This window comes from Triturus cristatus, chromosome 10 (genome assembly GCF_964204655.1).
Source record: "Triturus cristatus chromosome 10, aTriCri1.1, whole genome shotgun sequence".
NCBI classification, from domain to species: Eukaryota; Metazoa; Chordata; class Amphibia; order Caudata; family Salamandridae; genus Triturus; species Triturus cristatus.
Window position 1 is genome coordinate 37,303,185 of NC_140593.1, and position 10,690 is coordinate 37,313,874.

Below are 10,690 nucleotides of genomic sequence, written 5' to 3' on the forward strand. Positions count from 1 at the left end.
ATCATGGGAACCTCACGTAGCAATCAGTCGCTTGAAACTAGCACAACTGTCGGGGGGAATTCTGAAGATGGCAAATTCTTCCACCTACAAACCAATTAGCCCGGCTGTCGTCATGTACAAGTCCCAAGCTAAAGCAGCTGCATCGTATGGTGGAGAACTCTGGGGATACAAGGCGGGCACAGAAATTATCAATGTAGAAAATAATTTTTTAAGGCGCCTCCTAGTCCTCCCCCGAGGTACACCCCTTTTTCCTCTAAGACTAGATTTGGGTCTACCCTCTATAAAAGAGGATTTGGAACTTATGCCCTTAAGGTTCTGGCACAGGCTTTATAAAGAAAGAACTTCATCGGTTGGGACTCCACGAATTATGGGAGTCGCCTGAGCAAGGCTGTCACGGGGTTTCTCGCAAATGCCTTGTGGGTATATATAGGGAGCAACGTTATGCCTCCCTTGTCTCTGCATCTAACAACGGGTCCCTGACGGTTCGATTCTTGACTTTCAAGGATTTCTATCAGTTTGAGGGATTTATGGACATTATCTTTCCGATCTTGTCTAGAAAATTGTTCATTCAATGGAGGCTAGGGACTCTCCCTATTAAAAGTTTCACCCACAACTGGACAAAAAAGAATGATAAAATTTGTCCAGGTTGTTGTACTCATGAGGAGGAAGAAATTCACATTGTATTCTTTTGTCCAGCTTATAATAGACCAAGAAGATACTGGTTAGCCCCGTTATGCAGAAATTTGGGCATTAGGAGTCATTTGCAGGTGTACAGAATACTGAAAACGAACACTGATCCGCATATAGCTTTTGCAGTTGCAAAATTTTTAACGGCTATGTGGCAGTTAAGGTCTAAATTAACTAATAATTGTTCTGTCTAATGAATTCCACTGCTTAGTTGTCCGTAACCATTTGTATACTGATTTTATTGATTTTATCAACTGGTTTTATTCTTTTTTAATGATTCTTAATATGTACTTCGTGATTGCATCTTTTATGGCCTACTTGGCCGAAATAAAGATATTTGGAATTGGAATTGGATACAAAATTACTGATGGATTTGGTACAATGGGACAGCATGGTACAACGATTTTGTTTACCTTTCTCAGGTCTTGCACTATTCTGAACTTCCCGTTTGGCTTTTTCAGGCCCATTATGGGTGAGTTACATGGACTACTCATTATCTCTCTCAGAATGCCTTGCTTGATCATTTTCTCAATTATTGGAGTAACTCCTTCAATTAATTCAGGTGTCAGTCTATACTGTGGAATGTTCGGATAACTTACTCCATCTTTTACAGTAATTTTAACTGGGTCTACGTTTCTCATTAGCCCTACATCTTCTCCGGTAAAATCCCAAACCTCTGCTTTCACAGATAATTTCAATTCTTTAGGCAGTTCATCTGGATTGAACACTGCATATGTTCCAACATTCTCACATTCTCTGTTAGCTATGGTCATTTTATACAACACATCTTCATCGGGTGTCTCAAAAGCTATTCCATCCGGAGTACAAAATATGGTGCAATTCATTTTGCACAAAAGGTCTCTTCCTAGCAAATTTACAGGACTGGTGTCACACACTACAAAGCGGTGCATTTCAGTGAATTTCCCTATAATAACCTTCACAGGTTCTGTAAGGTACGTTTTTAACTGTTGGTTGGATACACCAACTACTTGGATCGTTTCATCCGAGAGAGGAAGATTCTTCACATCAGCTGATCTAACAGTTGATCGAGTAGCGCCAGTGTCCACTAGGAAAGTAATATTCTCATCATTAACTTTCCCATCTACAAATGGTCCTGTCTGGTCTACTTCTAGAGTTGCGCCAAGTACGCACTCCTCTTCCTCCCTTCGGCACCGTCAATAACCTATTTCTGTATCACTCCCATCGTTCTGCAGCCAGTACTGTGAAACAGCCCGAGCGCGCGATGGCTTATTTACCTGTTCTTCATTGTAGAATCCCGATTCATTACTATACTTCTGTGAGTTTCTTATCTGCGGAAAAGGCGGTTTTGGCACCTGATTCTGGGAGTTAACCACCTGCTGCTGCTGCTGCAGTTGACCACCCACCTCTTTCTGCACCTGTAGATTCAATGATCGATTTTCATTATTAGTATTTGAAGGGTTCTTACACTCGGATTTCCAATGCCCTAACTCACCGCAATTGTGACAAGGGAACTTCTTTTTAGCTTCTTCTATATTACCTTTCCCTTTACCAAATCGGGGTTTGGCACCTGGATTATTTGCTTGTTCTACCAACTGAGCTTCCTGTCGTTCAGCTACCTGTACCTGTGCCCACATTGCCTTTTCTTTCAGTTTTCGCTGGTTTGCCTCAATCTCATCACTGAAGTACTTAGCATGTCTCAATACTTCATCTATTTTCTTGTTTTGCCAATCTACCGTGTGCTGCTTGATCATGTCACCAATTTCTGGGCGTAAACCATACACAAATCTGTATACGAAATGACTCAAATCCTTATCACTGAGATTCTCATCTCCGCTAAACTGTTTAAAAGCCTGAATCAACCTCTCATAATATGCATGTACTGACTCTTTGCTTTCCTGATGGGTTCTGTCAATTTTTACCCAATCAGTCTCTTTAGGGGGTACCTTGTTTTTCAAAAATACCATATCTTGCTCACACTTCTTCATTACCTCAGGGTCCAGAGCTCCTGTTTTAGGATCCCTAGGGTACTCCTGAGTCGGCCAGTTGATCATCAACTTGCACTCAGTCCATAAATCTGCTGGTACGATTATGTCGAATAGACTATTCAGATCTATCCATAGTACCTTTGATAGTTTTACAAATCTGTCTACCTGCCGGTACCACTCGACGGGCTTTTCGCGTAGTCGAGGGAAGTCATTTGTGAAAGACAAAATGTCCTGTCTTGTCCATGGGACATGAACATATCCTCCTCCTGGAATCTCTCTCATGGGGTATTCTGTCGCTACCTTTTCTTTTTCTCTAACGGGAAATGCTGAAGCTGTTTTTTCTGAGATATCGTCACGTCTTTTGTACCACTTACTTCTCCATTTATCCACATCTCCCCACTTTCTTAACAGAATAATTATGTCCTTAATCTGACCTGCCCGTCCTGTAGTATTCAGATTTTCTATGTCCTTTTCAGTGAAATCAACTCGATAAGGTTTCTGTAGCGCCTTTACCTTGTCTATGTCTATTCCCATTTCATTTGCAATTTCTCCTAGTCTCTCGTGCACGTTTTTCGCTCTCCATGTTACACTCTTGCACAAAAATAACAACTCCTCATCCTGGTAACTTTTCAATTTTGCAATAGGGATAGTTCCTACTATTAATTCTTCTAATACCATTCGTAACTTGGCCACGTCGATTGACTGGGAATCTTGGTCCTTTTTTTGTAACCCTCTGAGCCATTCACTTAATTCTTCTACAGAGGGCCCTACCGGGTTCTCTACATTATTTTGTTCTGGGACTCTTTGTGGTTCTAATACTGTTTCCATTGTCATTCTACTCCTTTCAACATAATTATTATTCACAAATGGGTTATTTGAAACACTCGGTTCAAACATATGTATTGTCGGTCCCCACGGATTCTCAAGTTGAGCCCGTTCCGGGTTTTCAATTAAATTTTGACTCCTGTACGGTACTGTCAAACAATGTTCAGCATCTTTTTGTTTCTCGAATATGGGCATTACTGGACCTATTGTTACTGGAACTGTTACAGCTTCTAGATTTTTGGTCAATTCTCTTATTTTCTCAGTTAACTCTAAAGTAGTTTTAGCCTATTCTGCTGAGTTTTCACCATTTACTCTATCTTCTGCCTGTTTTTCTTTTTCCCTTGCAGAGTTTCCTTTACCTAATTCTTGTGACATAGTCTCTGATTTAATCGTACGCAATGTTTCTCTCATTGGGGCACTTGGTGACAATGCCTCTGGTTCTGGTCGGTACGGTGGTGGGTTTTTGTAAAATACATCATTCAGAACATCATCATCTGATTCATTCGCTTCATACCCACTCGATTCCACATTATGCCTTTTCTCTGCACATTTTCTCCCTTCATTCTCTCCCTTCATTCTCACAGGAAACATACCCTCAGTCATGCTTGCATTTCGCCACCTTTTCATTCGGTCATCATGCGTCTCATGTCCGTATGGTCTACCAAACATAAATCGGTAGCCCCTACCACTTCTCTGTCTTTCACGTTCATGCATTTCGTCGTCCCATTCTGCCAATGCTTCCAACTGCGTAGGTCTAGGTCTTGGCTCTAAGTCGTTCATTTTGTCTCTAAGATTCCTTAATACTGCCAAATTAAAGGAACCATGTTCTGGAAACGCCAGGACTCCATCGTCCTTGGTGTATTTTACCCAATTGTCTAACCAAATACAAGTATGATACCCATATTTCGCAATCATTGCGGATGCGGGTGTTTTCGGAGGGGAAGGTAACTGTGCTTCGCTAGTCTTAACTGGTTTGTCTTTCTTAAACAATTTCTTAATTTTCCCAAACCATGATCTCTTCTTTTCTATTGGTTGATAATACATTTTTCTTTCGGTTTTCGTGTACCGTTTAGTCTGTCTACAACTGTACCGCTATTCCGTCCACTCACAGCGCGACTCTTACTAACGCACCAATCAGGAGCGTCTACGTCACTGTTTCAATCCTCCAATCTCAGCGCGACTCACACTAACGCACCAATCAGGGCGCGTTTACGTCACCCTGTATTTTTCCACTCCTAGCGCGGCTTTACACTAACGCACCAATCCGGAGCGTTTTACGCCTCCAACCTACTGTCCAATCCCAGCGCGGTCATTCTGACGTCAGCAGCCGCTGCGGCAGCTCTGCTCTGCTTGCGTCTACCCCTCCTTTACAAAATCCGCGCAGTAAGTTCTTTTGTATCGATTTCTACAATTCTGTTAGTAACAACACATAAACATCTCCATTGTTCGCTTCGCTAACCAAAGAACAGTAAAAGACCTTTCCCACGAGTATTCCGTCTTTCTCGAGAACAGCGCTTACCTCTGTTCTACTACGGAATTGTTACTTCCGTCGATAAAGTAGCACATCCCTCTACTTCAACCTTCTAACAAGCATCAATTAACCGCTTCTCTAATGTTAATTATCACCAGAGTTTCACCATTAATCAAAATGCCTTTTTCATTCACGCACTTTCATACAGGGAAAATGAAGTACATTCACACAGAATCCTGTCTCTCCCGAGAGCAGCGCTTACCTCTACTCTACTACAGAATTATACCATTCGCTAACAAAGCAGCGCTTCCCTCTACTTTGTCCTTCTAGTAAGCTCAGAATATACCTGCTACCTTTTCAGTAGTAAGCGTTATCGGTATGCCATTTGGTTTCCTGGTACTTTAAGACCAAAATTTCACAGATAACTCTTCGCTATCATTCACACTACTCTCACACCGAGAATATCACTAATGACAACACGCGACGATGCTGCCGAATCGAAGCCAAACAGTGCGCCGTGCAACTTCTATTGTCACACGTTTTCCCCGTGTACCTACGGGCAACCACAATTCCGTCTTTCCCGAGAGCAGCGCTTTCCTCTGCTCTACTACGGAACTGCTACCAATTCCCGACTTCCTACATCCCAGAAGTCATGCAAACAACATAAAACTCGACGTAACTCAACATAGAGTGTTAGTACATAAACCAATATCAATCAATAATCAATAAGCTATTTACAAGCAACCGTCGCAAAACCCAAGACAATAGCTAACCATCATACTGCTACCAGAAAACTGACCCAGCGCGGAATACTAAATCCCTGCTTACGTCACAGACCATAGATCTCTACAACCACATTCATACACTCATTCACTGGTGGGGCCCATAACACCAACATTCATACACAAGAGACCTACGGTTCTTTAAGAGGTGATTCTTTACTCCATAAGCTGCAATGGGAGGAAAATACACAAATTCCTAATGAGTGCTGAATTCACCTATCTTTCCCTACCTCACTAGGAACTAGTCCTTAATCCAATAAATCCTCCCATGAATAGGCCATGGATCAGCATGTTGCTGAGTGATGCGACATTCAATTAATCCAACATATTCAAAGAAAACATCACTAAAATATTAACCAGACACAATTCTTATAATTAATAATGTTTATCTAAAATAAAGCATGAAATGAAAGCAATCATTTGGTTCTTTGGCATATTTACCTAGTCTGGCTAAAAGTCGTCCTCTAAGTCAGGTTCAAGTCTTTGTCTTTGTGCCCATCAGAAATTAATAGTTCGTAAAGCAATAGGGCATCAAATCAGTCCTTCAGAGTCTTTGGTAGCATCTGTCCAGCAGAGTCACCGTCCTCTCCGTCAGCATGTCGTCAGGAAATCAGAAAGAAGCCAGCATAAGCAACACAACCTCTCTATTCTAGGGGTTTATATAGTAAAATCATCATTAAGAAAGATACATTATAGGTTTTGGACGATTCTGATTGGACAATTTGCTGTCGTCTCTTGGTTCTCAGACGGAAAATGTTTCTAATAAAGGCAGTTCATATTTTAAAAGAATATTGCAAAGTTGCGCATCCTGCTTAGGTCAGTTTTAGTTCCCATACGACTGGGTGTCCATGGTGTCATCAAAATGTCATAGGTGTTCTTGGTTAAAAGTTGGCGTACATCCCAGTGTAGCTGTGGCAAGGCCAGTCTGCCTGAGGTCAAGACAGGTTGAATGCAGAAAATCTCTTTGCGCAGGCGCACTTCACCCAGGTTCTTTCTAGTCGCAAAATCGTCCGTCTAATATGGATGGCAGCCATTATGTGGCCACTCCGAAAGGTCAACTTATGCCCGAAGAAAACACAAAAACGTAATTAATACATGGTAATGACTATTAAAATGATATCCCCTTGCTAAACCCTTTATGTGTATGTATTTATCTAGCAATAAGCAACACTTAAATGCAAAGAAAACTAATCTAATAAGGCATAAATCACAGTTACATCACAAAAGCAACATGTAACATGCAAATTCTAAATATCTGTCATTAATATGCGTACGGAAATTAGTTTACGTATTAATTAGGCCATGCAAATGCAATTCCCACGTGTAATTTTTATTAGTAATGTTGGTTAAATCACAACACAGCAAATCATTAATACTATTATCATTAGTGATTATTCATTTTAATTCAAAAGAGACAAATGGAGGAGGTACATGATTTTTAAGGAAAACCTCACTCCAGCACTAGCACTACCTCACACAAGCTGCAGTAGCAGGCCTGTGGTGTCAGATTGAGTCTGCTTCCCAGGGGTGGCATAATGCATGCTTCAGCCCCTGGTAGGCCTGTGAAGTACCTCTGCCCTTGGTACCTAAGGTACCATATACTAGGGGCTCATAAGGCACCACAGTATCCAATCACTAGTGCAACTAATATACACACCAGTCATTTGAGGGAGAAAGCAGATAGGCTGGGCTCCTGGATAGCAGTATCCCAGCCAGACTAGTCAAAAACCATAAAAACACCAGGAAAGAAGTGGGGGCAACCATGCACTCAGATTCCACCTTCCTACAAGGCGTCATGTAGGTGGGTCGCACAGACGTCTGCTGAGCCCACAGCAGTGAAGGCGTCATGTAGATGAGTCGCACAGAGGTCTGCTGAGCCCACAGCAGTGAAGGCGTCATGTGGCTGGGTCACACTGAGATCTGCTGAGCCCACAGCAGTGAAGGTGTCATGTAGGTGGGTCGCACAGAGGTCTGCTGAGCCCGCAACAGTGAAGGCATCATGTAGATGAGTCGCACCGAGGTTTGCTGAGACAACAGCAGTGAAGGCGTCATGTAGATGAGTCGCACAGTGGTCTGCTGAGCCCACAGCAGTGAAGGCGTCATGTAGATGAGTCGCACAGAGGTCTGCTGAGCCCACAGCAGTGAAGGCGTCATGTAGATGAGTCACACAGAGGTCTGCTGAGCCCACAGCAGTGAAGGCGTCATGTAGATGAGTCGCACAGAAGTCTGCTGAGCCCCCAGCAGTGAAGGCGTCATGTAGATGAGTCGCACTGTGGTCTGCTGAGCCCACAACAGTGAAGGTGTCATGTAGATGAGTCGCACTGTGGTCTGCTGAGCCCACAGCAGTGAGGGCGTCATGTAGGTGAGTTGCACAGAGGTCTGCTGAGCCCGCAGCAGTTAGGCATCATGTGGATGAGTTGCACAGAGGTATGCTGAGCCCACAGCAGTGAGGGCGTCATGTAGGTGAGTTGCACAGAGGTCTGCTGAGACCGCAGCAGTTAGGCATCATGTGGATGAGTTGCACAGAGGTATGCTAAGCCCACAGCAGTGAAGGCGTCATCTAGATGAGTTGCACAGACGTCTGCTGAGCCCACAGCAGTGAAGGCGTCATGTAGATGAGTCGCACAGAGGTCTGCTGAGCCCACAGCAGTGAAGGCGTCATGTAGATGAGTCGCACAGAAGTCTGCTGAGCCCACAGCAGTGAAGGCGTCATGTAGATGAGTCACACTGTGGTCTGCTGAGCCCACAACAGTGAAGGTGTCATGTAGATGAGTCGCACTGTGGTCTGCTGAGCCCACAGCAGTGTGGGTGTCATGTAGGTGAGTTGCACAGAGGTCTGCTGAGACCGCAGCAGTTAGGCATCATGTGGATGAGTTGCACAGAGGTATGCTAAGCTCACAGCAGTGAAGGCGTCATCTAGATGAGTCGCACAGAGGTCTGCTGAGCCCACAGCAGTGAAGGCGTCATGTAGATGAGTCGCACAGAGGTCTGCTGAGCCCACAGCAGTGAAGGTGTCATGTCTATGAGTTGCACAGAGGTCTGCTGAGACCACAGCAGTGAAGGCGTCATGTGGGTGGGTCGCACAGAGGTCTGCTGAGCCTACAGCAGTGAAGGCATCATGTGGCTGGGTCACACTGAAGTCTGCTGAGCCCACAGCAGTAATGGCGTCATGTAGGAAGGTCGCATAGAGGCCTGCCGAGCCCACAGCAGTGAAAGCGTCATGTAGATGAGTCGCACAGAGGTCTGCTGAGCCACAGTAGTGAAGGCGTCATGTAGATGAGTCGTACAGAGGTCTGCTGAGCCCACAGTAGTGAAGGCATAATGTGGCTGGGTCACACTGAGGTCTGCTGAGCCCACAGCAGTAAAGGCATCATGTAGGTGGGTCACACTGAGGTCTACTAAGTCCACAGCAGTGAAGGTGTCATGAAGATGAGTTGCACATTGGTCTACGGAGCCCACAGCAGTGAAGGCGTTATGTAGGTGGGTCGCCCAGAGGTCTGCTGAGCCCACAGCAGTGAAGGTGTCATGTAGATGAGTCGCCCAGAGGCTTGCTGAGCCCACAGCAGTGAAGGCGTCATGTGGCTGGGTCACACTGAGGTCTGCTGAGCCCACAGCAGTGAAGGCGTCATGTAGATGAGTCGCACAGAGGCCTGCCGAGCCCACAGCAGTGAAAGCGTCATGTAGATGAGTCGCACAGAGGTCTGCTGAGCCCACAGCAGTGAAGGCGCCATGTGGCTGGGTCACACTGAGGTCTGCTGAGCCCACAGCAGTGAAGGCATCATGTAGGTGGGTCACACTGAGGTCTGCTGAGCCCACAGCAGTAAAGGCGTCATGTAGTTGGGTCACACTGAGGTCTGCTAAGCCCACAGCAGGGAAGGTGTCATGAAGATGAGTTGCACATAGGTCTAGGGAGCCCACAGCAGTGAAGGCATTATGTAGGTGGGTCGCCCAGAGGTCTGCTGAGACCACAGCAGTGAAGGCATCATGTAGGTGGGTCGCATAGAGGTCTGCTGAGCCCATCACAGTTAAGGCAACATGTGGCTGGGTCACACTGAGATCTGCTGAGCCCACAGCAGTGAAGGAGTCATGTAGATGAGTCACACAGAGGCCTGCTGACCCCACAGTAGTGAAGGTGTCATGTAGGTGGGTCGCACAGAGGTCTCCTGAGCCCACAGCAGTAAAGGCATTATGTAGGTGGGTCACACAGAGGTTTGCTGAGCCCACAGCAGTGAAGGCTTCATGTAGATGAGTCGCACAGAGGTCTGCTGAGCCCACCGCAGTTAAGGCATCATGTGGCTGGGTTACACTGAGATCTGCTGATCCCACAGCAGTGAAGGCGTCATGTAGATGAGTGTTAGACGGACCGGGAGGGTCGGCCGAGGACAAGGGGAGAGGTCTCCGGGAAGAGCCGTCTCCAGCGATCGTACAGACAAATAACTTCCCCCCCACAGACAGATACCACACAAGGAGATGAGTTAGCGTTCTTTATAAGCCCTTCTTAAGGTACGATGAAAAGGTACAAGGAGGTCTGGACTCAGGGGTCCCCTCGGTTCAAGATTCGCAAGATGGGAAAGGGGGGTAGCGGGACAGTCTGGTTACCAGTCTGGTGGTTGAGATGGTATGGTGGGTAGCTCACAATCCTCGAGCTTGGTGGTCTAGCTGGTACGGGCCGCGGCAGCGCCAGCAGGTCCCGGTGAAGGTGGTCGTTACACGGTCCGCGGCAGCGCCAGCAGGTCCCAGTGAAGATGGTCGATGTACGGTCTGCGGCAGCGCCAGCAGGTCCCGGTGAAGATGGTCGTTACAACGGGCCGCGGCAGCGCCAGCAGGTCCCGACGAGGATGGATGTTGCAGAAGGCCGCGGCAGCGCCAGCAGGCAGGACGATAGTTCACAAGATAGGGCTACGGCAGCGCCAGTAGTCCGTCAAGGCTGAGTTCTCTCGGTGTCTCTCGACTCCAGG